General features: G+C 48.3%; 2 pseudogenes; one reads left to right on the top strand and one right to left on the bottom strand.

Annotated features, from left to right (window-relative positions):
- The first annotated feature begins 715 nt into the window (after nucleotides 1-715).
- The window catches only part of LOC147119422 (uncharacterized), a 30,522-nt pseudogene continuing 7,041 nt past the window's right edge, over nucleotides 716-24,196 (top strand).
- Nucleotides 7,759-20,337, bottom strand: LOC147119423 (uncharacterized; annotated as a pseudogene).

Genomic DNA, 24,196 nt, shown 5'->3' with positions numbered 1-24,196 from the left:
GTCCTCCAACAAATCGGAGTGTGTGAGGGGCGGGAGTTGACCTTTAAACCTGAACAACGGAAGGTGAGCTGAGCATGCGCGGCCCTTGGCAGCAGCCGCTGACTCATCAGGTGAGAGCTCAGGGAGCGGGCTCATGAACCCCGGGGGGACGCGGGCTGCTCACACCCCGAGCTCAGGGAGCGGGTTCATGAACCTCGGGGGGACGCGGGCTGCTCACACCCCGAGCTCAGGGAGCGGGTTCATGAACCCCGGGGGGACGCGGGCCGTTCACACCCCGAGCTCAGGGAGCGGGTTCATGAACCCCGGGGGGACGCGGGCCGCTCACACCCCGAGCTCAGGGAGCGGGTTCATGAACCCCGGGGGGACGCGGGCCGCTCACACCCCGAGCTCAGGGAGCGGGTTCATGAACCCCGGGGGGACGCGGGCCGCCCACACCCCGAGCTCAGGGAGCGGGTTCATGAACCCCAGGGGAGGCTGCGAGATTCTCAGCAGCTCAGCTCTGCTCGGTGCTGTGTGAACGGGCTGCTCCACACCCCGGCTGCTCACAGGGAATGCCAGTGTGGAGGGCCCAGTGCAGCAGGCCCAGGGTGGAAGACCCAGAGGAGAGTGTCCTAGGCGGGAGGCCCAGCACGGAGGACCCCAGGCGGGGGGCCCAGGGCGGAGCGGCTGGTCGCCAGAAGCGGAGTCGGGAGATGCTGTGGGTGAGCATGCTGCACGGTTTCTAAAGGTGAAGAACGGTCTCCGGCCCGATTGAGTTCCAGCGGCCCCGTCTGTGCTCCGTTTGGTGGCAGCTGTGAGGCTTTGTTTCGGTGACGGGGGCCGGTTTGTGTGCCGCCATTTGGTGGAGGAAAGACAGACTGTTCCTATCTATAGTATGGTGCTTGAACAGCCATAAGATGGGAAAAGAGAACGGAATAAAAGTGAAAAAGTAAAAGTAAAATAAAAGGAAGATAAAAGGCAAAACAAAGTAATATCGGCAAGGAATAACGAATGTCTTGATGGTTGGGTCCTGTGAGTGATAACAGCAAGAAGAAGGAAGTTTGAGTACTCGTTTTCCTCTTTTACGGGATTTGAGAAAGTGGTCGGCTTCCTTTCTGTGGAAAGGTTGAAGACTGTGGATTAGGATTATGACATTATATTGGTTGGATAACATCAAGTGAAGACGAGGAGTTATTAGAGTGCCAATAGGACTGGCGTTGAACTGGTGTTACTTGTTTGTTGAAGAAGTTTCGGGTTCTGGTTAAAAGTAGTTTACTTGAAGTCTTAAGTGATTTTTTGATATGGTTGTGGGATTTTGTATATTGTGGTGTTATTTAGTGTTAAAGCCTTCCTTAATCGAATGAACGAACGCTCTAGTGAACGCACGCATGTGGATACAAATATACGCACGCGTACACAATGGAACTTAGGTTCGACCGAATGAAGGGCCCTCGCTCCCCAGGATGAAGGCCCGCTTGGTGAGCGTGAAACCTGCCGGACAGATGAACGAGCACATAGGCATGCACGCAGATAGAAATGGCACACATGTACGCAGTCATGCACAATGGAACTTACGCTTGAGCGAACGAACGGACAAATGGAGGAATGAATGACTGAATGATTGAGTGATGCCAGTTGGACTGGCGTGTACGGATGCTTTGTTTATTAACTAGTTGCAGTTTGTACTGTAAGTATTATTGATTTACCTGTAAAATTTATTGTTGTATTTATATTGTTGACCATAATTGGTCAATGAATGTAATGAATTTACTGTGTAACTGATGAAAAAAAAAATGAACCCCGGGGGGACGTGGGCTGCTCACACCCCGAGTGCGGCCCCAGGCCCCATTATTAAAACACTCAACATTATCTGCTTCAGACATGCCCGGGGTGGGCCTGAGGCCCGAACAAGAGCCTCCGGGCCGGGCGTTTGCCCCGAGCGGGGCGGCAGCTGCGTGGCTTTCTCCCGGTGACAGGTCCGGGGTAATGGCCGCCATCTTGAGAGGCTCAGGGAGCAGTCGGGCGCATGCGCGGCCCCCTTGGCCAGGAACCAGGAGGAGAAAATCTTGTCAATTTCTATCCTGGACTCACAGTGATGGCTTTTGTAAACTCCTTTTACAGGCTGTGAGAAGGGCAGCATTTACACACCACAAATTCAAACCAAACATCACATCAAGATCTGACAGAGTCACTCCATTCATCAGGACCCGAATATCATCGGCCTTTGAATGTGGAAGGAGAAATGTTTGCCTGTTCTGTCTGTGGGAAAAGATTTCAAACATCAGTGTGAAAAGCACTGAGACACACACACCCGAGTGAGAGTGTTCCGAGGGACTGCCTAAGAAGAAGAAGAAGCACTGACTGTGGAAAGAGCTTTAACCAGTTACACAGCCTGAAAAAACATTGCACCATTCACAGCGGGGAGGAACCGTACACGTGTGTGTGTGGACAAGGCTTCAACTGATCGTCCAACCTGGAGAGACACAAGGACACCCGCACCATGGAGAAACCGTGGAAATGTGGGGACTGTGGGAAGCAATTCAATTACCCATCTGAGCTGAAAACTCATCAATGCAGTCACACCGGGGAGAGGCCGTTCACCTGCTCCGTGTGGGAGAAGGGATTCACTCTGTCGTCCAGCCTCCATTTACACCAACGAGTTCACACTGATGAGAGACCTTTTAAATGCTCTGACTGTGGAAACTGCTTTAAACTCTCTGCAGATTTTATTAAACATCAGCTTCTTCACACCGACGAGAGACCATTCAGTTGTTCTCACTGAGAGAAGAGCTTAAGGCAGTCATCTCACCTCATTCAACACCAGCGAGTTCACACTGGGGAGAGGCCGTTTACCTGTTCTGTATGTGGGAAGGGATTCACTCATGCATCCAATCTTCGAACGCACCAGGGGGTTCACACTGGGGAGAGGCTATTCACCTGCTACGTGTGTGGAAAAGGATTTACACAGTCATCCAATCTCCAGACACACGAACGGGTTCACACGGGGGAGAGGCCGTTCACCTGCTCCATGTGTGGGAAGGGATTCACTAAATCATCCCAGCTGCTGATGCACCAACTTGTTCACCTTGATAGAGCTTTTAAATGTGCTGACTGCGAGAAGAGCTTTAAAAGTGCAAAGGATCTGCTGACACACCAATGGGTTCACACTGGGGAGAGGCCATTCACCTGCTCCGTGTGTGGGAAAGGATTCACTCTATCATCCAGTCTCAAGACCCACCAACGCACTCACAGCGGAGAGAGGCTGTTCACCTGCTCTGTGTGTGGGAAGGGATTCACTACTTCAACCTGCGGACATACCAGCGAGTTCACACTAGGGAGAATCCGTTCACCTGCTCCGTGTGTGGGAAGGGATTCACTCGATCATCTTACCTGGTGAGACACCAGCAAGTTCATAAGTGACTAGGCGTAGGATTCTGCTGTTAATCACATCCTATGTTTGTTTCTACCAATGTTATTAACCCCTATAACTGGGCTGTGTTGTGTTTGTTATTTCTCCAAGATAAAGGACTAATTGATGTCCATTTTAGGTCCTGTTCTCCTTTCTAACTCTAGATTAGTTCAGTTCTCATACCTTCTGTTGTTCTCGTGGACAAGTCCCAGCTCCCCATACATTCCAGAGTCCCTCTCCTAGCCTTGGCATCCAGGGAAGGTATCGGTAACATGCCCGGGATCACTGAATACAAACTCAGTCTGTTAATCACTTTCAGCTACTGGACTTAGTGTGTGTCCCACAGCATCTCTCTCACCTTCGATGTGTGAATAGAGCATCACGCCTGCAAACCTGGTTTTAAAGTTATTCAGCAAATCTATTGAACAAGCTTGCAGGGTGATGAGGCAGTGTTGAGGTGCTGCTGTATCAGCCTTGGCTCAGTGGGCAGCACTCTCGCCTCTGAGTCAGAAGGTTGTGGGTTCAAGTCCCACCCCAGAGACTTGAGCACAAGAACCTAGGCTGACACTCCTGTGCAGCACTGAGGGAGTGCGGCACTGTCGGAAGTGCCGTCTTTCAGATGAGACATTAAACCAAGGCCCCCGTCTGCTCTCTCGGGTGGAAAAGATCCCATGGCACTATTGAGAAGAAGAGCATGGGAGTGATCTCTGGTGTCCTGGCCAATATTTATCACTAAAATAAAACAGATTATCTGGTCATTATCACGTTGCTGTTTGTGGGAGCTTGCTGTGCACAAATTGGCTGCCGGGTTTTCTACATTACAACAGTGACTACGCTTCAAAAGTACTTCATTGGCTGTAAAGTGTTTTGGGATGTCCTGAGGTCATGAAAGAGGCTGTATAAATGCAAGTCTCATCTTTACTCTGCATTGTGCCTGTATTGAAAATAACTGAAGATTAGTCCCAGTGTAACCTTTGCTGTCATGAAATGAGTGTGTCTTTTAATGAGCCTCACGTCCTTGCTCATGTCGGCTGTAATTGTGTAGAAAGGGGATGTGTAAAGAGATGGTCTGTGTGTGGAGATGTGAAAGAAGGAAACGGTGTGTGTGTGTGATAGTGACACAGCCTTGTGGTCACAGTCAGAACAATCACAGATATCCTTGTGGTTATGGTTTGGGCAGGGCCAGATCAATAATGTAGTAAACAAGTTATGTATAAACATCACCAGTGTAGTCGCAGCTTGTTAGAACAGACCTGGGGAGAAGAGAGCTCTGAATCCACTGTATTATCCCTCTTCTCCGAATCAGGTAACTATACTCTGTCTGTATCTTTGCAGTGCTGTTAATAAAGTCAGTGAAAGACAATCTGTTGTTGTGAGCTTGATTATCTGGTGTCTGAAACCACAAGACTCAAATGTTAGAGTCCAAGATGAACACCAAACACATCACGACCCAATACTCCAGCTCTATATTCACATGAGAAAGTCTGTTACCACACTCATCGAGTCTTTTTCCGAGTGGAAGGCAGTGACTAGTGGGGTACCGCAGGGATCGGTGCTGGGACCCTAGTTATTCACAATATATATTAATGATCTAGACGAGGGAACTAGATGTAATATCTCCAAGTTTGCAGACGACACAAAGCTGGGTGGGCATGTGTGCTGCGAGGAGAATGCAGAGAAACTCCAGTATGATTTGGACAGGTTGGGCGATTGGGCAGATGCATGGCAGATGCAGTATAATGTGGATAAATGTGAGGTGGCAAAAACAGGAAGGCAGATTATTATCTGAACGGCAATAGATTGTGAAAAAGGGAAGTGCAACGAGACCTGGGTATCCTTGTGCACCAGTCGCTGAAGGTAAGCATGCAGGTGCAACAGGTGGTAAAGAAGGCAAATGGCATGCTGGCCTTCATAGCGAGAGGATTCGAGTACAGGAGCAAGGATGGCTTGCTGCAGTTGTACAGGGCCTTGGTGAGATCACACCTTGAGTATTGTGTGCAGTTTTGGTCACCTCTGAGGAAGGATGTTCTTGCCATGGAGGGAGTGCAGCGAAGATTCACCAGACTGATACCTGGGATGGCAGGAATGACGTATGAAGAAAGATTGGGTCGATTAGGCTTATATTCGCTAGAGTTTAGAAGAATGAGAGGGGATCTCATTGAAACTTATAAAATTCTAACAGGACTAGATGCAGGAAGGATGTTCCCAATGGTGGGGGAGTCCAGGGGTCACAGTCTAAGGATAAGGGGTAAGCCATTTAGGACTGAGATGAGGAATTTCTTCACCCAGAGAGTGGTGCACCTGTGGAATTCTCTACCACAGAAGACAGTTGAGGCCAATTCATTAAATATATTCAAGAAGGAGTTAGATATATTTCTTAAGGCTAATGGGATCAAGGGATATGGGGAAAAAGCAGGGACAGGGTACTGAGATTGGATGATCAGCCATGATCGCATTGAATGGCGGAGCAGGCTCGAGGGGCCGAATGGCCTACTCCTCCTATCTTCTATGTTTCTATGCCATTTGCCTTCCTTATTACTTGCTGTACCTGCATGCTAGCTTTCTGTGATTCTTTCATGAGGACACCCAAATCTCTCTGAACACCAACATCTGAAAGTTTCTCACCATTTAAAAATATTCTGTTTTCCTATTCTTCCTACCAAAGTGAATAACCTCACATTTCCCTACATTACACTCCATCTGCCACCTTGCTGCCCACTCACTTAGTCTATCTACATCCCTTTGCAGACTTTGTGTGTTCTCCTCACAGCTTACTGTCCCACCTAGCTTTGTGTCACCAGCAAACTTGGATACATTACACTCGGTCCCTTCAACTAGGTCATTAATATAGATTGTAAATAGCTGAGGCCCCAACACTGATCCCTGCAGCACCCCACTAGTTACAGCCTTACAGCCTGCCAACCTGAAAAAGATCCGTTTATCCCTACTCTCTGTTTTCTGCCCGTTAACCAATCCTCTATCCACACTACTCAGGTCTCGAGAAAACAGCCCCAGATTGTTCAGTTTTTCCTGATAAGTATATCCCCTCAGTTCTGGTATCATCCCTGTGAATCTTTTTTGCACCCTATCCAGTGCCTCTGTATCCTTTGATAACATGGAGACCAGAACTGTGCAGAGTGCTCCAAGTGTGGTCTAACCAAGGTTCGATACAAGTTTAACAGAACTTCTCCGCTGTTCAATTCTATCCCTCTAGAAATGAACCCCAGTGCTTGGATTGTTTTTTATGCCCTTATTAACCTGCTCAATCAGAAATCTCAGGGTAAACCTCTCTGAACCCGGTTTGCTGCTCTCTCTGTGCCCAGCACTGCCTGCACCCCCGGCGCACGGAAGTGGAATTTCAAAAGAAGGAAGGAATCTGTCAGCATTTGAAAAGCTTTTAGAAAGAATTCAAGGAGTTTCCAGAGAGTGGGGATCTTTCTCTGTTCTCGGGGAGTTAGATATCAGCCTTTCTCCTGTGAATATCGAGCTGCCTTATAGGGCTGTGATCATTTTTGAAAGAGCTGCCAATTCGTCCCACTCCCCTGCCCTCTCCCCACAGCCCTGCAAACTTTTCCTTTAAGTAGATCCAATTCACTTTCGAAAATTACTGTTGAATTTGCTTCTACCACCCTTTCAGACAATGCATTTCAGATCACAACAACTCACGGAGCAAAAAATGTCTAATCTCTCCTCTGGCTTTTTGCCAATGATTTGATGTGATGTGTTTACTTGTTAAATAAATTTGCTGAGTGGATTTAAATTTAAAACCCGGTTCTGAGGCGTGATGCTCCATTCACACATCGAAGGTGAGAGAGATGCTGTGGGTCACACGCTAAGTCCAGTCGCTGGCAGTGATTAACAGACTGGGTTTTGTGTTTAGTGACCCCGGGCGTGTTACCGATACCTTCCCTGGACACCAAGGCTAGGAGAGGCACTCTGGAAGGTATGGGGAGCTGGGACTTGTCCATGAGAGTAACCAAAGGTATGAGAAGTGAAATAATCTAGAGATAGAAAGGAGAAAAGGCCCAAAAATGGAGCAGTCTGTAACAGGACATCAATTAGTCTCCTCTTATCTTGGAGAAATCAAGGACTCGACACACTGTGTTTGAAACAAAGCTGATTTATTTGACATATCAAAATATTAAACTCCAGCCCAGTTATAGGAGTTATTAACATCAGAAACAAACGCAAACTACCAGAATGAACATGGTTTAGTCCTGGATGTGATTAACAGCAGCAATATCAGCAGAATCCAACCCCTGCAGGCGATCATGAACTCGCTGGTGTGTCAGCAGGTTGGATGACTGAGTGAATCCCTTCCCACCCATCGAGCAGGTGAATGGTCTCCCCAGTGTGAACTCGCTGGCGTCTCAGATGTTGGGAAGAACAAATGAATCCCTCCCCACACACGGAGCAGGTGAACGGTCTCTCCCCAGTGTGAACTCGCTGGTATACAATGAGGTTGCAAGAATGCCTGAACCTCTTCCCGCAGTGAGAGCAACTGAATGGACTCTCATCAGTGTGAACTCGCTGATGTTGAATTAGTCCCTCAGAACTTTTAAAGCAGTTCCCACAATCAGTGCATTTAAAAGGGCTCTCATCACTGTGAACTCGCTGGTGTGATCGGAGGGCAGATGAGTGAGTGAAACCCTTCCCACACACGGAGCTGGTGAACAGTCTCTCCCCGGTGTGACTGTGTCGATGAGTTTCCAGCTGGGATGGGTAATTGAATCCCTTCCCACAGTCCCCACATTTCCACGGTTTCTCCGTGGTGCGGGTGTCCTTGTGTCTCTCCAGGTTGGACGATCAGTTGAAGCCTCGTCCACACACAGAACACGTGTACAGTTTCTCCCCGCTGTGAATGGTGCGATGATTTTTCAGGCTGTGTAACTGGTTAAAGCTCTTTCCACAGTCAGTGCACTGGAACACTCTCACTTGGGTGTGTGTGTCTCAGTGCTTTTCCAGTCACACTGATGTTTGAAATCTTTTCCCACAGACAGAACAGACAAACATCCCTCCTTCCCCATTCAAAGGCTGATGATATTCGGGTCCTGATGAATTGAGTGACTGTCAGATCTTGAGGTGATGTTTGGTTTGTGTTTCCCATCTGTAAATCCTCCCCTTCTAACAGCTTGTAAAATGAGTTTACAAAAGTCATCACCGTAAGTACAGGATAGAAATTCAGAACAGACAATTCTAGTTTCTATGGAACATTCTTTCCTCTCTTGCTCCCCCAAAGCTGTAAATCCCTGTCCCACACACTCTCCCTCCTCCCTGTGCTGAAATCCAAACCCATCGCACCATCTCCAACATTTCTTTCCTCCACTCCCAGTTTCCCCCTCCCTCTAATCTGGTTGGGTTCAGTTCTACACCCGCTGTGTGCAGAGTGAGAATAAAATCAATGAGTCAATGATTGTCTCTCCTGGTCACTGGGACCCTGAAGCCCCGCCCACTCTCTGTACCAAGATGGCCGCACATGCGCTGTGCTGCTGGTGGAACCGGTCTGTCTTTCCTCCACCAAGATGGTGGCGCGTTACCCGGGCCTGTCACCGAGAAAAAGCCTCACTGCTGCTGTCCGGTTGAACACAGACCGGGCCGCTGGATCTCATTCGGGCCTGAGGCCGTTCTCCAACTTTATAAACCCTGTGGCGCGGCCTACCCGCAGTTTATTAATCTCCCGACCCCACTCCCACCGACCTGCAGCTCCGCCCAGCGACCGCGCAGAGCCTGTCCCGCGCCTGCATGCTGGGCTCCTGACATCCTCCCCAGAAAACCTGAAAGGAATCTGGATTGTCCCCATCACTCATTCTTAAAGGGACAGCACCCTGTGTCTGGGCAGCTGCCGTTAAAGGCACAGACACAGCTTCACCCTTCTCTATTATAAATAAAAACAGGAAATACTCAGCAGATCAGGCAGCATCTGTGGAGAGCGAATCAGCGTTAATAGATAGATCGGCCTAGAAATTGAGTTGGCGCCGTGCCAGGGCTTTAGCGCCGGAAATTTAGCGCCGGCGCTAAGTCCCCCTGTGCGCGCCAAAAATTCAGTAGCGCCGCGCCCAGACGGCTGCCGGCGCTACTGGAGGGTGTCAGCGCCTCGCAATGGGCGCTGACTGCCGCATTGCGGCGCTAATCCGCCGCTGCGGCACCCGATGCGGTGCGGCAGGCTGGGGAAGTGCAGGCCTCCTCCTTCCGTTAAGGAGGAGCTGCCTGCACCCGACCGCTGGCTGTTGATCTGTGGAGAAAAATGAGCCCGGCACCTCGGAGAAGTGCCGGGCTCGCGGCCCACATGCATCTGTGCCGCGGGGGGGTGTTGGAGGAGTCCGGGGAGGGAGGTGCGGGCAGGCGGCCGCCGGGAAAGCGGCCGGCTGCCGCGCGACCTTAATGCGCCGGCGCTAAGACCCGTAGCGAACTTTTGAAAAATCGTTGGTTGCGGCTGCCACGGGCGAGGCGGCCGCAACTCAATTTCGGCATTCGGGCGCGTTGCCACGGCAACCGGGACGCTGCGCACACCGATGACGTCATCGGTGCCAGCGCAGCGCAACCGGCTAACGCCGATGGCAGCGCCCAAGTGAATTTCTCAATCGGCTGTACTTGCGGCGCTAGGCCCTCTAGCGCCTCAAAATGGGCGCTAACCCCACTCAATTTCTAGGCCATCTTCCCTAACCAACTTCTTAGACTTTTTTGAAAGAGACGACGTCCCAAATTAAATGGTGTAGTGTACCTGGACATCCAAAAGGCCTTTGTCAAAGTATTGCATGAGAGACTTCTTTACAAACCAAGGTCGGGACTGAAAGCCAATAAATCCCCTGGACCTGATGGCTTACATCCTAGGGTTTTGAAAGAGGTGGCCAAAGAGTTAGTGGATGCATTGGTTGTCATTTTCCAAAATTCCAGATTCTAGAATGGTTCCCGCGGCTTGGAAGGTACCAAATGTAACCCCACTATTTAAGAAAGACCGGCCATTTCCACCTCTAACATTGCCCATCTCGGCCCTTGCCTCAGCTCATCCGCTGCTGAAACCCTCATCCATGCCTTTGTTACCTCTAAACTTGACTATTCCAATGTACTCCTGGCTGGCCTCCCACATTCCACCCTGCATAAACTTGAGGTCATCCAAAACTCGCTGCCCGTGTCCTAACTCGCACCAAGTCCCGTTCGCCCATCTCCCCTGTGCTCGCTGACCTTCATTGACTCCCAGTTAAGCAACGCCTCAATTTCAAAATTCTCATCCTTATTTTCAAATCCCTCCTTGGCCTCGGCCCTCCCTATCTCTGTAATGTCCTTCAGCGCCACAACCCCGAGATATCTGCGCTCCTCTAATTCTGCCCTCTTGAGCATCCCTGATTATAATCACTCAACCATTGGTGGCCGTGCCTTCTGTTGCCTCGGCCCTAAGCTCTGCAATCCCCTGCCTCACTACCTCTCTTTCCTCCTTTAAAATGCTCCTTAAAACCTACCTCTTTGACCAAGCTTTTGGTAACCTGCCAAAATTTATCCTTATGTGGCTCGGTGTCAAATTTTCTGTCTTACAGCGTCTTGGGATGCTTTACTATGTTAAAGGTGCTATATAAATACAAGTTGTTGTTGTTGTTGAAAGGAGGGAGAGAGCAGTGGTCTACATTCAAGGAGGTATTTCACATCTTTCAAGATAAATATATTCCACTGAGGAAAAAGGGGAGTAAAAGAAAAGACGGCCATCCGTGGCTTAGTAAAGTAATAAAGGATAGTATTCGACTGAAAACAAGGGCCTATAAAGTAGGCAAATCTAGTGGGAGGATAGAAGATTGGGAAGGATTTAAAAGCCAGCAAACAATAACTAAAAGATTAATTAAGAAAGGGAAGATAGATTATGAAAGTAAACTAGCAAAAAAATAAAAAAAGATAGCAAGAGTTTCTACAGCTATATAAAAAGAAAAAGGGTGGCTAAAGTGAATGTTGGTCCCTTAGAGGATGGGACTGGGAAACTAGTGGTGGGGAACATGGAGATGGCAAAGATGCTGAACAAATATTTTGTATCAGTCTTTACAGTAGAGGACACTAAAAATATCCCAACACTGGACAAACAGTGGGCAATGGGGGGGGGGAGGAGCTAAACACAATTAAAATCACTAAGGAGATGGTACTCAGTGAAATAATGGAACTTAAGGCGAATAAATCCCCTGGACCTGATAGCCTACATTCTAGGGTCTTGAGAGAAGTAGCGGTAGGGATTGTGGATGCATTGGTGATCATTTTCCAGAACTCCATGGACTCAGGAAAGGTCCCAGCAGATTGGAAAACTGCTAATGTAACACCCTTATTTAAGAAGGGAAGTAGGCAAAAAGCTGGAAACTATAGACCAGTTAGCCTAACATCTGTGGTTGGCAAAATGTTGGAGTCCATTATTAAGGAAACAGTAACAGAGCATTTGGATAAACATAATTTAATAGGACAGAGTCAGCATGGTTTTACGAAGGGGAAGTCATGTTTGACAAATTTGCTCGAATTCTTTGAGGATGCAACATACAGGGTGGATAAAGGGGAACCAGTGGATGTAGTGTATTTGGACTTCCAAAAGGCATTTGACAAGGTTCCACACAAAAGATTACTGATCAAGATAAAAAATCATGGGATTGGGGGTAATATACTGGCATGGGTGGAAGATTGGCTATCTAACAGAAAACAAAGAGTTGGGATAAATGGTTCGTTCTCAGGCTGGCAATCAGTAACTAGTGGTGTTCCTCAGGGGTCAGTGCTGGGACCCCAACTCTTTACAATCTATATTAACGATTTGGAGGAAGGGACTGAGTGCAACATATCCAAGTTTGCCGATGATACAAAGATGGGAGGGAAAGCAGTGAGTGAGGAGGACATAAAAAAACCTGCAAAAGGACATAGACAGGCTAAGTTAGTGGGCAGAGATTTGGCAGATGCAATATAATGTTGGAAAGTGTGAGGTTATGCACTTTGGCAGAAAAAATCAAAGAGCAAGTTATTATCTAAATGGAGAGAAACTGCAAAGTGCTACAGTACAAAGGGATCTGGGGGTCCTGGTGCATGGAACACAAAAAGTTAGTATGCAGGTGCAGCAGGTGATCAGGAAGGCCAATGGAATCTTGGCTTTTATTGCAAGGGGGATGGAGTATAAAAACAGGGAAGTCTTGCTGCAGTTATACAGGGTATTGGTGAGGCCACACCTGGAATACTGCGTGCAGTTTTGGTTTCCATATTTAAGAAAAGATATACTTGCTCTCGAGGCGGTTCAGAGAAGGTTCACTCGGTTGATTCCAGAGATGAGGGGGTTGACGTATGAGGAAAGGTTGAGTAGGTTGGGACTCTACTCATTGGAGTTCAGAAGAATGAGAGGCGATCTTATCGAAACATATAAGATTGTGAGGGGGCTTGATTGGGTGGATGCGGTGAGGATGTTTCCACTGATGGGTGAGATTAGAACTAGGGGGCATGATCTTAGAATAAGGGGCTGCCCTTTCAAAACTGAGATGAGGAGAAACTTCTTCACTCAGAGGGTAGTAAATCTATGGAATTTGCTACCCCAGAGAGCTGTGGAAGCTGCAACATTAAATAAATATAAAATGGAGATAGACATTTTCCTAGCAGATAAGGGAATTAGGGGTTACGGGGAGAGGGCAGGGAAGTGGACGTGAGTCTAGATTCGGATCAGTCATGATCCTATTGAATGGCGGAGCAGGCCCGAGGGGCCGTATGGCCTACTCCTGCTCCTATTTCTTATGTTCTTATGTTCTTAAAACAGGGAACTGCAGACCTGTTAGCCTGGCATCCGTAGTAGGGAAGATGCTAGAATCTATTGTTAAGGACATGGTAACAGGGCACTTAGAAAATAATAATAAGATTGGGCAGAGTCAACACAGATTTATGAAAGGGAAATCATGTTTGACAAATCTGTTAGAGTTTTTTGAGGTTGTAACTAGCAGAATAGATAAGGGGAACCAGTGGATGTGGTGTATTTAGATTTTCAGAAGGCATTCGATAAGGTGTCGCACAAGGTTATTAAATAAAAGCACTACTGGCGCGAATTCATGAACTCATTTCTCTTATCTGGAAGGAGGAGAGCATGCCAGGCGATCTCAGAGATGCCGTAATTGTGACCATCTTCAAGAAAGGTGACAAGTCCAATTGCAGTAATTACAGAGGAGTTTCCCTGGCCTACTCCTGCTCCTATCAATTCAATTTCAATTTCAATTTTATTTGTCACATAACCAAATACAACAAGTGAAATCCAGTCAGTGAAATGCTTTTTCCTTAACGAGCTGAGCGCACCAATCAGCAAGGACACTTAGCTGCCTGGTACGCACGGAGCCCGCAAGGATGGCAGCCACCTTCATCGGCGTCATCACAATAGGGTCCGCTCTCGCCTCGCTCCGCCTATCTTCTATGTTTCTAAGCAGGAGCTGGCCATTTTGCCATTCCAGCCTGCTCCGCCATTCAATAAGATCCTGGCTGATCTTCTACCTCATCTCCACTTTCCTGAACTATCACCACATCCCTTGATTAACTTAATATTCAAAAATCTATCGATCTCTGTCTTGAATATACTCAACGACTGAGCCTCCACAGCCCTCTGGGGTAGAGAATTCCAAAGATTCACCACCCTCTGAGTGAAGAAGTTTCTTCTCATCTCAGTCAGCTGTGGCTCAGTGGGTAGCACTCTCGCCTCTGAGTCACAAGGGTGTGGGTTCACGTCCCACTCCAGGGACTTGAGCACATAAATCTAGGCTGACACTCCAGTGCAGTGCTGAGAGAGTGCTACACTGTCAGAGGTGCCGTCTTTCAGATGAGATGTTAAATCGTGGCCCCGTCTGCTCTCTCAGGTGGACGTAAAAGATCCCATGGCACTATTTCAAAGAAGATCAGGGGAGTTATCCCCAGTGTCCTGGCCAATATTTATCCCTCAATCAACATAACACAAAAAACAGATTATCTGGTTATGATCACATTGCTGTTTGTGGGAGCTTGCTGTGCGCAAATTATCTGCCACATTTCCTACATTACAACAGTGCCTACACTCCAAAAGTACTTCATTGGCTGTAAAGCGCTTTGAGACGCCTGGTGGTCATGAAAGTCGCTATATAAATGCAAGTCTTTTTCTTTCTAAGTGGCCGACCCCTTATTCTGAGACTGTGAACCCTGGTTCTAGACTCCCCAGACAGAGGAAACATCCTCCCTGCATCAACCGTGTCGAGCCCTGTAAGAATTTTGTATATTTCAATGAGATCATCTCTCATTCTTCTAAACTCTAGAGAATATAGGCCTAGTCTACTCAATCTCTCCTCATAGGACAACCCTCTCATCTCAGGAGCCAGTCTAGTGAACCTTTGTTGCACTCCCTTTATGGCAAGTATATCCTTCCTTAGGTAAGGAGACCAAAACAGTACACAGTACTCCAGGTGTGGTCTCACCAGGGCCCTATATAATTGCAGTAAGACGTCTTTATTCTTATACTCAAATCCTCTTGTAATAAAGGCCAACATACCATTTGCTTTCCTAATTGCTTGCTGTACCTGCATGTTAACTTTTTTAAAAATTCATTGATGGGATGTGGGTGTCGCTGGCTAGGCCTGCATTTAGTGCCCATCCCTAATTGCCCTTGAGAAGATGGTGGTGAGCCACCTTCTTGAACCGCTGCAGTCCATATGGTGTAGGTACACCCACAATGCTGTTAGGAAGGGAGTTCCAGGATTTTGGCCCAGCGACAGTGAAGGATCGGCGATACAGGTCCAAGTCAGGATGGTGTGTGGCTTGGAGGGGAACTTGTAGGTGGTGATGTTCCCATGCGTCTGCTGCCCTTGTCCTTCTAAGTGGTAGAGGTCGCGGGTTTGGAAGGTGCTGTTGAAGGAGCTTTGGCGAGTTGCTGCAGTGCATCTCGCAGATGGTACACACTGCAGCCACAGTGCGCCGGTGGTGGAGGGAGTGAATGTTGAAGGTGGTGGATGGAGTGCCAATCAAGCGGGCTGCTTTATCCTGAATGGTGTCGAGCTTCTTGAGTGTTGTTGGAGCTGCACTCATCCAGGCAAGTGGAGAGTATTCCATCACACTCCTGACTTGTGCCTTGTAGATGGTGGAAAGGCTTTGGGGAGTCAGGAGGTGAGACACTCGCCGTAGAATTCCCAGCCTCTGGCCTGCTCTTGTAGCCACAGTATTTATATGGCTGGTCCAGTTCAGTTTCTGATCAATGGTAACCCTCAGGATGTTGATAGTGGGGGATTCAGCGATGGTAATGCCATTGAATGTCAAGGGGAGATGGTTAGAGTCTCGCTTGTTGGAGATGGTCATTGCCTGGCACTTGTGTGGTGCGAATGTTATTTGCCACTTGTCAGCCCAAGTCTGAATGTTGTCCAGGTCTTGCTGCATATGGACACGGACTGCGTCAGTATCTGACGAGTCTCGAATGGTGCTGAACAGTGTGCAATCATCAGCGAACATCCCCACTTCTGACCTTATGATGGAGGGAAGGTCATTGATGAAACAGCTGAAGATGGTTGGGCCTAGGACACTGCCCTGAGGAACTCCTGCAGTGATGTCATGTGATTGAGATGAATGACCTCCAACAACCACAGCCAACTTCCTTTGTGCTAGGTATGATTCCAACCAATGGAGAGTTTCCCCCTTGATTCCCATTGACTTCAGTTTTGAATCAGTGATTCATGTACAAGGACACCAAGGTCCCTCTGAACACCAACATTTCCCAATCTCTTACCATTTAAAAAATACTCTGTTTTTCTATTTTTCCTACCAAAGTGGATAACTTCACATTTCTCCATGTTATATTCCATTTGCCATATTTTTGCTACTCACTTAGCCTGTCTATATCCCCTTGAAACCTCCTTGCATCCTATGTAGTATACAGCAACACACATAAATGCGATGGAAAGATGGCTCCCAACTTCCCTTAACTCCAACCCTCTGATTTCTGTTCTGTAGCCATCTTTCCATCCAATCTGCTGCCTGGCCCTTCACTCCACACGGCCTGACCTTGGTCATCTTCTAGATCTTACATACTGTTATGGATAGCAAGCTGGTTACAAAACAGAAAACAGAGAGTAGGGGTTAGGAGTAGCTACTCAGACTGGCAAAAGGTGGGAAGTGGTGTTCCACAGGCTGGGCCCACTGTTTACATAAACGATTTGTACTCAGGAATAAGAAGAACAATTTCAAAATTTGTTGTTGGCACCAAGTTGGAGGGTAAAGTTAATACTGAGGAAGACTGTGACAAAATACAAGAATATATTAATACCTTTGCAGAATGGGCGTGTAATTGACAAATGAATATCAGTATAGATAAGTGTGAGGTGGTGTATTTTGGTAGAAAGAATGAGGAGGCCACATACTACTTGGAAATTAAGAGTCTAAATGGGGTAGAGGAGCAGAGTGATCTCGGGGTCCAGATACACAAATCACTAATAGTAACAATGCAGGTTAATAAGGCCATAAAATAAGCAAACAATGCACTGGGGTTCATTTCTAAAGGGATAGAATTTAACAGCAGAGAAGTTATGTTAAACTTGTATTGAAACTTAGTTAGACCACACTTGGAATAGTGTGAACAGTTTTGGTCTCCATATTATAAAAAGTAGAGACACTGGAGAAGGTGCAAAAAAGACTTAGCCTGTCTATATCCCCTTGAAGCCTCCCTCTGTACCCAGGTCCCTCTGTACATCAGCATTTCCCAATCTATCACCATTTAAATAATACTCTGCCTTTCTGTTTTTCCTACCAAAGTGGATAACTTCACATTTATCCATGTTATACTGCATCTGCCATGTATTTGCCCACTCTCTCAACTTGTATAAATCGCCTTGAAGCCTCTTTGCATCCTCCTCACAACCCCAACTAATTTCGAGTCATCAGCAAACTTGGAAATATTACATTTGGTCCCATCATCCAAATCATTGATGTAGATTGTGAATAGCTAGGGCCCAAGCACTGATCCTTGTGATATCCCACTAGTTACAGTCTGCCAACCTGAAAATGACCCATTTATTCCTACTCTCTGTTTTCTGTCCGTTAACCAATCCTCAATCCATGCTAGTATATTACCTCCAATCCCATAAGCCCTAATTTTGTTCCTTAGGCAGTCCCTCGGAACCGAGGATGACTTGCTACCACATTAAAAATGAGTTCTCAGGTGACTGATGAGTCCATGCGGGACCTACAGTCTCTGTCACAGGTGGGGCAGACGGTGGTTGAAGGGGCGGGTGGGTGGGGAGCTTAGGTTGATGTGCGCTCCTTGTGCTGCCTGCGCTTGGCTTCCGCTTGCTCCCAGCGAAGAGACTTGAGGTGTTCGGCGCCTTCCCGGATGCTTCTCTTCCACTTTGTGCGGTCTTGGGCCAGGGATTCCCAGGTGTTGGTGGGGATGTTACACTTTTTCAAGGAGGCTTTGAGGGTGTCCTTGAAGCGTTTCCTCTGCCCACCTGGGGCTCTCTTGCCGTGCCGGAGCTCTGAGTAGAGCGCTTGTTTTGGGAGTCTCGTATCGGGCATGCGGACGATGTGACCCGTCCATTGGAGCTGATTGAGCCTGGTCAAAGCTTCGATGCTGGGGATGTTGGCCTGAGCAAGAACACCGATGTTGGTGTGCCTATCATGCCAATGGATTTTCAGGATCTTGCGGAGGCAGCATTGGTGGTACCTCTCCAGTGCTTGGAGGTGCCTGCTGTATATGGTCCATGTTTCTGAGGCATACAGGAGGGCGGGTATCACTGCTGCTCTGTAGACCATGAGCTTAGTGCCAGGTTTGAGGTCCTGGTCTTCAAACACTCTCTTCCTCAGGTGACCGAAGGCTGCACTGGCACACTGAAGACGGTGTTGGACTTCGTCGTCGATGTCTGCCATTGTTGACAGTAGGCTCCCGAGGTATGGAAAGTGGTCCACGTTGTCCAAGGCCTTGTCATGGATTTTGATAATCGGGGAGCAGTACTGTGTGGCGGGGGCAGGTTGGTAGAGGACCTTTGTCTTACGGATGTTTAGTGTATGGCCCATGCTCTCGTACGTTCCAGTGAAGGTGTTGACGATGGTTTAGAGTTCGATCTCCGAGTGAGCGCAGACGCAAGCATCGTCTGTGTACTGCAATTCGACGACAGAGGATGGGACAACGTTGGATCTGGACTGGAGGCAACAGAGGTTGAACAGTTTCCCGTTTGTTCTGTAAATTAGCTCCACTCCAGTGGGGAGCTTACTGAGGGTGAGATGAAGCATTGCAGCAAGGATGATCGAGAAGAGCGTTGGTGCAATGACACAGCCTTGCTTGACCCCGGTCCGTACATGAATTGGGTCTGTGGTGGAACTGTTGGTCAGGATCACAGCTTGCATGTCGTCGTGAAGCAGGCGGAGGATGGTGACAAACTTGAGGCAGCCGAATTTGAGGAGGACACTCCATAATCCCTCATGGTTGACAGTGTCGAAGGCCTTTGTGAGATCAAAGAAGGCCATGTATAGCGGTTGGTGCTGTTCCCTGCATTTCTCTTGTAGTTGACGCGTGGTGAAGATCATGTCCATTGTGCCCCTTAGTGAGCAGAATCCGCATTGCGACTCTGGGAGGAGCTCTTTGGCCACTGGGAGAAGGTGATTGAGGAGGATTCTTGCGATGACTTTCCCTGTGGCAGATAGCAGGGAAACTCCTCTGTAATTACCGCAATCGGACTTGTCACCTTTCTTGAAGATGGTCACAATTACGGCGTCTCTGAGATCCCCTGGCATGCTCTCCTCCTTCCAGATACATACATTGATAAATAGATTGACATCAAATGTCTGATATAATGTGTATTGTGGGAAAGAGAAGTTTAGTCTGAGTTAGAAACTCAAACAGATGCTTCACTGCAGACAGGTCGCTATGGCAACACTGATAAGATGATAGCAAAATACTGCAGATGCTGGAAATCCAAAATAACAACCGAAAATGCTGGAAAAACTCAGCAGGCCAGGCAACATCCGTGGAGAGAAAATAGAGTCAACGTTTCGGGTGTTGCTTGGCCTGCTGAGTTTTTCCAGCATTTTCTGTTGTTAACACTGATAAGACATTCCATTCAGTGAATCTACTGGTTGGAATCTGTAATCAGATCAGGGGAAAGAACAGGGTGTGTCTGTTATTAACCACAATATAAGATTAGAATCAGAGAATGGTTACAGCGCAGAAGGAGGCCATTCGGCCCGTCGAGCCCGTGCTGGCTCTCTGCAAGACCACTTCAGCTAGTCCCACTCCTCCGCCCTTTCCCCGTAGCCCTGCAAATTTCTTTACTTCAGATACTTATCCAATTCCCTTTTGAAAGCTGTGATTGAATCTGCCTCCACCACCCTTTCAGGCAGTGCATTCCAGATCATAACCACTCGCTGCGTAAAAAAGTTTTTCCTCGTGTCGTCTTTGATTCTTCCGCCAATCACCTTAAATCTGTGTCCTCTGATTCTCGACCCTTCCGCCAATGGGAACAGTTTCGCTCTATCTACTCTGTCTAGACCCCTCATGATTTTGAACACCTCTATCAAATCTCCTCTCAACCTTCTCTGTTCTAAGGAGAACCACCCCAGCTTCTCCAGTCTATCCACGTAACTGAAGTCCCTCATCCCTGGAATCATTATTGTAAATCTTTTCTGCACCATCTCTAAGACCTTCACATCCTTCCTAATGTGCGGCGCCCAGAATTGGACACAATACTCCAGTTGAGGCTGAGCCAGTGTTTTATGAAGGTTCATCATAACTTCCTTGCTTTTGGACTCTGTGCCTTCCTTGCTTTTGTTGCCTCTTGTTGCTGGCTCCAGGCACTGGAGCGGTTCCTGTGTGTTCAGCTATCCGCTGCAGTCAGTACCTGGGCCGGGCTCAGCACTTTACCCAGCACATCTATGTCCACGTTGTCATACTTGACACGGAGGGGCTGCGCAGGCTTCTCGTCCACCTTGGTCAGGGCGAGAGGTCCCGACCACTCGTACAAGTCTACGGGCATGTTGCAGCCGCACTGCGGACAGCCCGGGCTTAGGCTGCACGAGCTGGAGCCGCGTGGGCTACACTGGAGAAGGTTGAGATTCCAGAAATAGTGGGGAACCAAGGGGCTACTGAGAGTGAGCAACTTAAAGTAATTCATATCAGTTGAGAAAAAGTACTTAAGAAACTAACGGGACTAAAAGCCGACAAATCCCCTGGACCTGACGGCCTACATCCTAGGGTTCTAATAGAGGTGGCTGCAGAGATAGTGGATGCATTGGTTGTGATCTTCCAAAATTCACTAGATTCTGGAAAGGTCCTAGTGGAATAGAAGGTAGCAAATGTAACCCCGCTATTCAAGAAAGGAGGGAGAGAGAAAACAGGGATCTACAGGCCAGTTAGCCTGACATCAATCCTCGGGAAAATGCTGCAATCCATTATTAAGGAAGTGGAACAGGGCACTTAGAAAATGATTATATGATTAGGCAGAGTCAACATGGTTTTATGAAAGAGAAATCGTGTTTGCATAAAGCTCCAAAGTGGGTTCCAAATCATTAATGCTCCAGATTCTAAGATTGGGAAGTGAACAGCTGTGAAATGTTAGGTTTTAGACCACTTCTGCAGCTTTCACCTATTCACAGCAATCCAGTCATTGAGAACCCGACATACTTACCTGACGTGATAGCCGCTCTCCGGGAACCTTGTTAAAAACCTGGGAAATGGTAAGTACTTGGGAAAATGGTGCTTAACTACCTTTTAACAAGCTTAAATGATCTAAATTGGCTGACCTGCCGCTTGGTGTCGGGTCTGTTCAGGGATGACAGACCCGACACTTAGGAAACTCACAAGGAGGTGGTTCAGAGCGGGATACCGACCCGCTGTCAGTTTTTGTGGTTTTGACAGCGGACTTGCCTCCAAACCCGCACTCTGAGCGCCGGCAAAATTCAGCCCGTAGAGAACTGCGTCCAGTTCTGGTCGCCATATAAATAGGATATAGAGGCACTGGAAAGGGAGGAGAGAAGCTTTAGAAGGATGATATCAGAAATGCGAGGGTATACATATCAGGAAAGGATGAACAGGCTGGGTCTCTTTTCTCTTGAAAAAAGGCTGAGGGGTGACCTAATAGAGGTCCTTAAAATTATGAAAATTTTTTGATAGAGTGGATACAGAGAGAATGTTTCCACTTGTGGGGAAGAGCATAGCTAGAGGCCATCAATATAAGATAGTCACCAAGAAATCCAATAGGGAATTCAGAAGAAACTTCTTTACCCAGAGAGTGGTGAGAATGTGGAACTCGCTACCACAGGGAGTGGTTGAAGCGAATAGTATCGATGCATTTAAGGGGAGGCTGGACAAGCATATGAGGGAGAAGGGAATAGAGGGTTATGGTGATAAATTTCGATGAGGAAAGATGGGAGGAGGCTCGTGTGGAGCAGAAACACCAGCATAGACTGCTTGGGCCGAATGGCCTGTTTCTGTGCTGTATATCCTGCGTAATCCTGTGTAATTCTAACAATCTCAGTTTTGCAATTTTCAATTCACTATTCCCTGTAAACCGATTTTTAAAACCTGAGCCAGTGTGTTGTGAGACAAAGAGCCTTGTGTCCAATAAGGGGAGTAAAGGCCCACAGCCTCCCCTGGCCCCGGGCCCTGAACAAGGGACTGGAGAAACTCGCTGCCCTGCGGATCAGACAATCAGCCGGCGCTAGTCCCGCCCCTCGGGCTCCCCAATTGGTTGGAGGACCCGCCATCGGCTCGCTCCTCCAGCCCCGCCCCACTCGCTCCCTATTGGTCGGAAGCTTCCGTCAATTAAGCCGCGGGCCCGGATCACGTGTCCCCGAGGAGATCACGTGCTCCGTCCAACTGACTGCGCTCGGTCCGGGGCCTCGCGGACTCTCAGGTTTTTCAATTTCTCTTTATTCTCTCCCGATCCACCCCTCCCCCCCACCCCGCGCTATTCTCCACCCAATTGGAGCGGAGAAAACTCACTTTGCGTCACCGATCGCGACTCAGGAACCGACACCAAGGCCTTTCCCCGGAATGCCCCACGCCAACTCTGTACGATAGGATGCGAGTGCGCAGGTGCAGCTCCAAGTGGGGGAGGGGGGTTGGTCGCCTCTGGGCATGCGCGGTTATTACCCTTGGTGACCGGGAGGGGTCGCTGTGCCGGACTTGGCCCAAACCGCTGTCCCGTGTGCGCATGCGCAGACTCTCGCTGTCCCCATTCGGCCCCTCGAGCCTGCTCCACCATTCAATGAGATCATGGCTGATCATCGACCTCAACTCCATTCACCGGCCTGATCCCCACATCCCTTGATGCCCTTACTGGTGAGAAATCTATCGACTTCTGTTGTGAATATACCCAATGACTGAGCCTCCACAGCCCTCTGGGGTAGAGAATTCCAAAGATGCACCACCCTCTGTGTGAAGAAATTTCTTTTCCTTCTCAGTCCAAAATAGCCGACCCTTTATCCTGAGGCTGTGGCCCCTGGTCCTAGACTCCCCAGCCAAGGGAAACATTCTCCCAGCATCCCCCCTATCAAGCCCTGTAATAATTTTGTATGCTTCAATGAGATCCCCTCTCATTCTTCTGAATTCAAGAGAATACAGGCCTAGTTTACTCAATCTCTTCTCATACGACCGTCCCGCCATCCCAGGAATCAGTCTCGTGAACTTTCGCTGCACTCCCTCCATGGCAAGTATATCCTTCCTTAGGTAAGGAGACCAAAATTGTACACAGTACTCCAGGTGTGGCCTCACCAAGACCCTATGTAATTGGAGTAAGACTTCTTTAGTCCTGTACTCAAATCCTCTTGTAATGTCAATCAACCATCAGCTAGAAGAGGTTGCTGGTGAGACCAGTGAAGAAAGAAAGACCTGCATTTATATAGCGCCTTTCACCACTACCGGACATCCCAAAGTGTTTTACAGCCAATGAAGTACTTTTGAAGCGTAGTCACTGTTGTAATGTAGAAAACGCAGCAGTCAATTAGCGCACAGCAAGCTCCCACAAACAGCAATGTGATAATGAGCAGATAATTTATCTTTTTATGTTGCTTGAGAGATAAACATTGGCTAGGAGACTGGGGATAACTGCCCTGCTCTTTCCCACATTACAACAGTGACTACTTCATTGTAGTACTTCATTGGCTGTAAAGCACTTCAAGACATCTGGTGGTCATGAAAGCACTGTATAAATGCAAGTCTTTCTTTCTTGAAATAGTGCCATGGGATCTTTTACATCCACCTGAGAGAGCAGACGGGGCCTCAGTTTAACGTCTCATCCAAAAAGACGGCACCTCCGACAGTGCCGCACTTCCTCAGCACTGCCCTGTCAGCCTAGATTTTTGTGCTCAAGTCTCTGGAGTGGGACTTGAACCTACAACCTTAATGCCTCAGAGCCGAGTGTGCTCCCAACTGAGCCACAGCTGACACTAAAGAACAAGCAGTTCTGATGAAGGGTCATCGACCTGAAACAGTAACTCTGTTTCTCTCTCCACAGATGCTGCCTGACCTGCTGAGTATTTCCAGCATTTTCTGTTTTTATTAAAGAAACAAGGGAGTGATTGCTGACAGGAAGAATGTTGGGTCGTCCTGCACATGCACACCTTCCTGGCGGCTGAGGCGAAACACCGACTCGCCCCCACCTGAGCCGCGCACGCGTACCAGATGTTGCACCTCTGCATGCGCGCCCGATGTTCCAACCGCGGGGTTTTGTGCGCTGAGCATGTGCATTGCGGACCGATCGAGACGGGCGATTGTAGAGCAGGAGGGAGAGCGCGGGGGCCATGAGCACATGCGCAGGACTCCGCGTCAACAGAGCGCTTTCTGGAGCGCGGGGGCTTGTGGGTATTACAGCTGCCATTACTGCTGATCCTTTC

The sequence above is a fragment of the Somniosus microcephalus genome, chromosome 4 (genome assembly GCF_052327205.1).
Source record: "Somniosus microcephalus isolate GS21.2 chromosome 4, FLI_Smic_1.0, whole genome shotgun sequence".
Taxonomy (NCBI): domain Eukaryota; kingdom Metazoa; phylum Chordata; class Chondrichthyes; order Squaliformes; family Somniosidae; genus Somniosus; species Somniosus microcephalus.
Note: the sequence above shows the minus strand (reverse complement) of the source record. Positions and strands in the feature narration are given on the sequence as shown.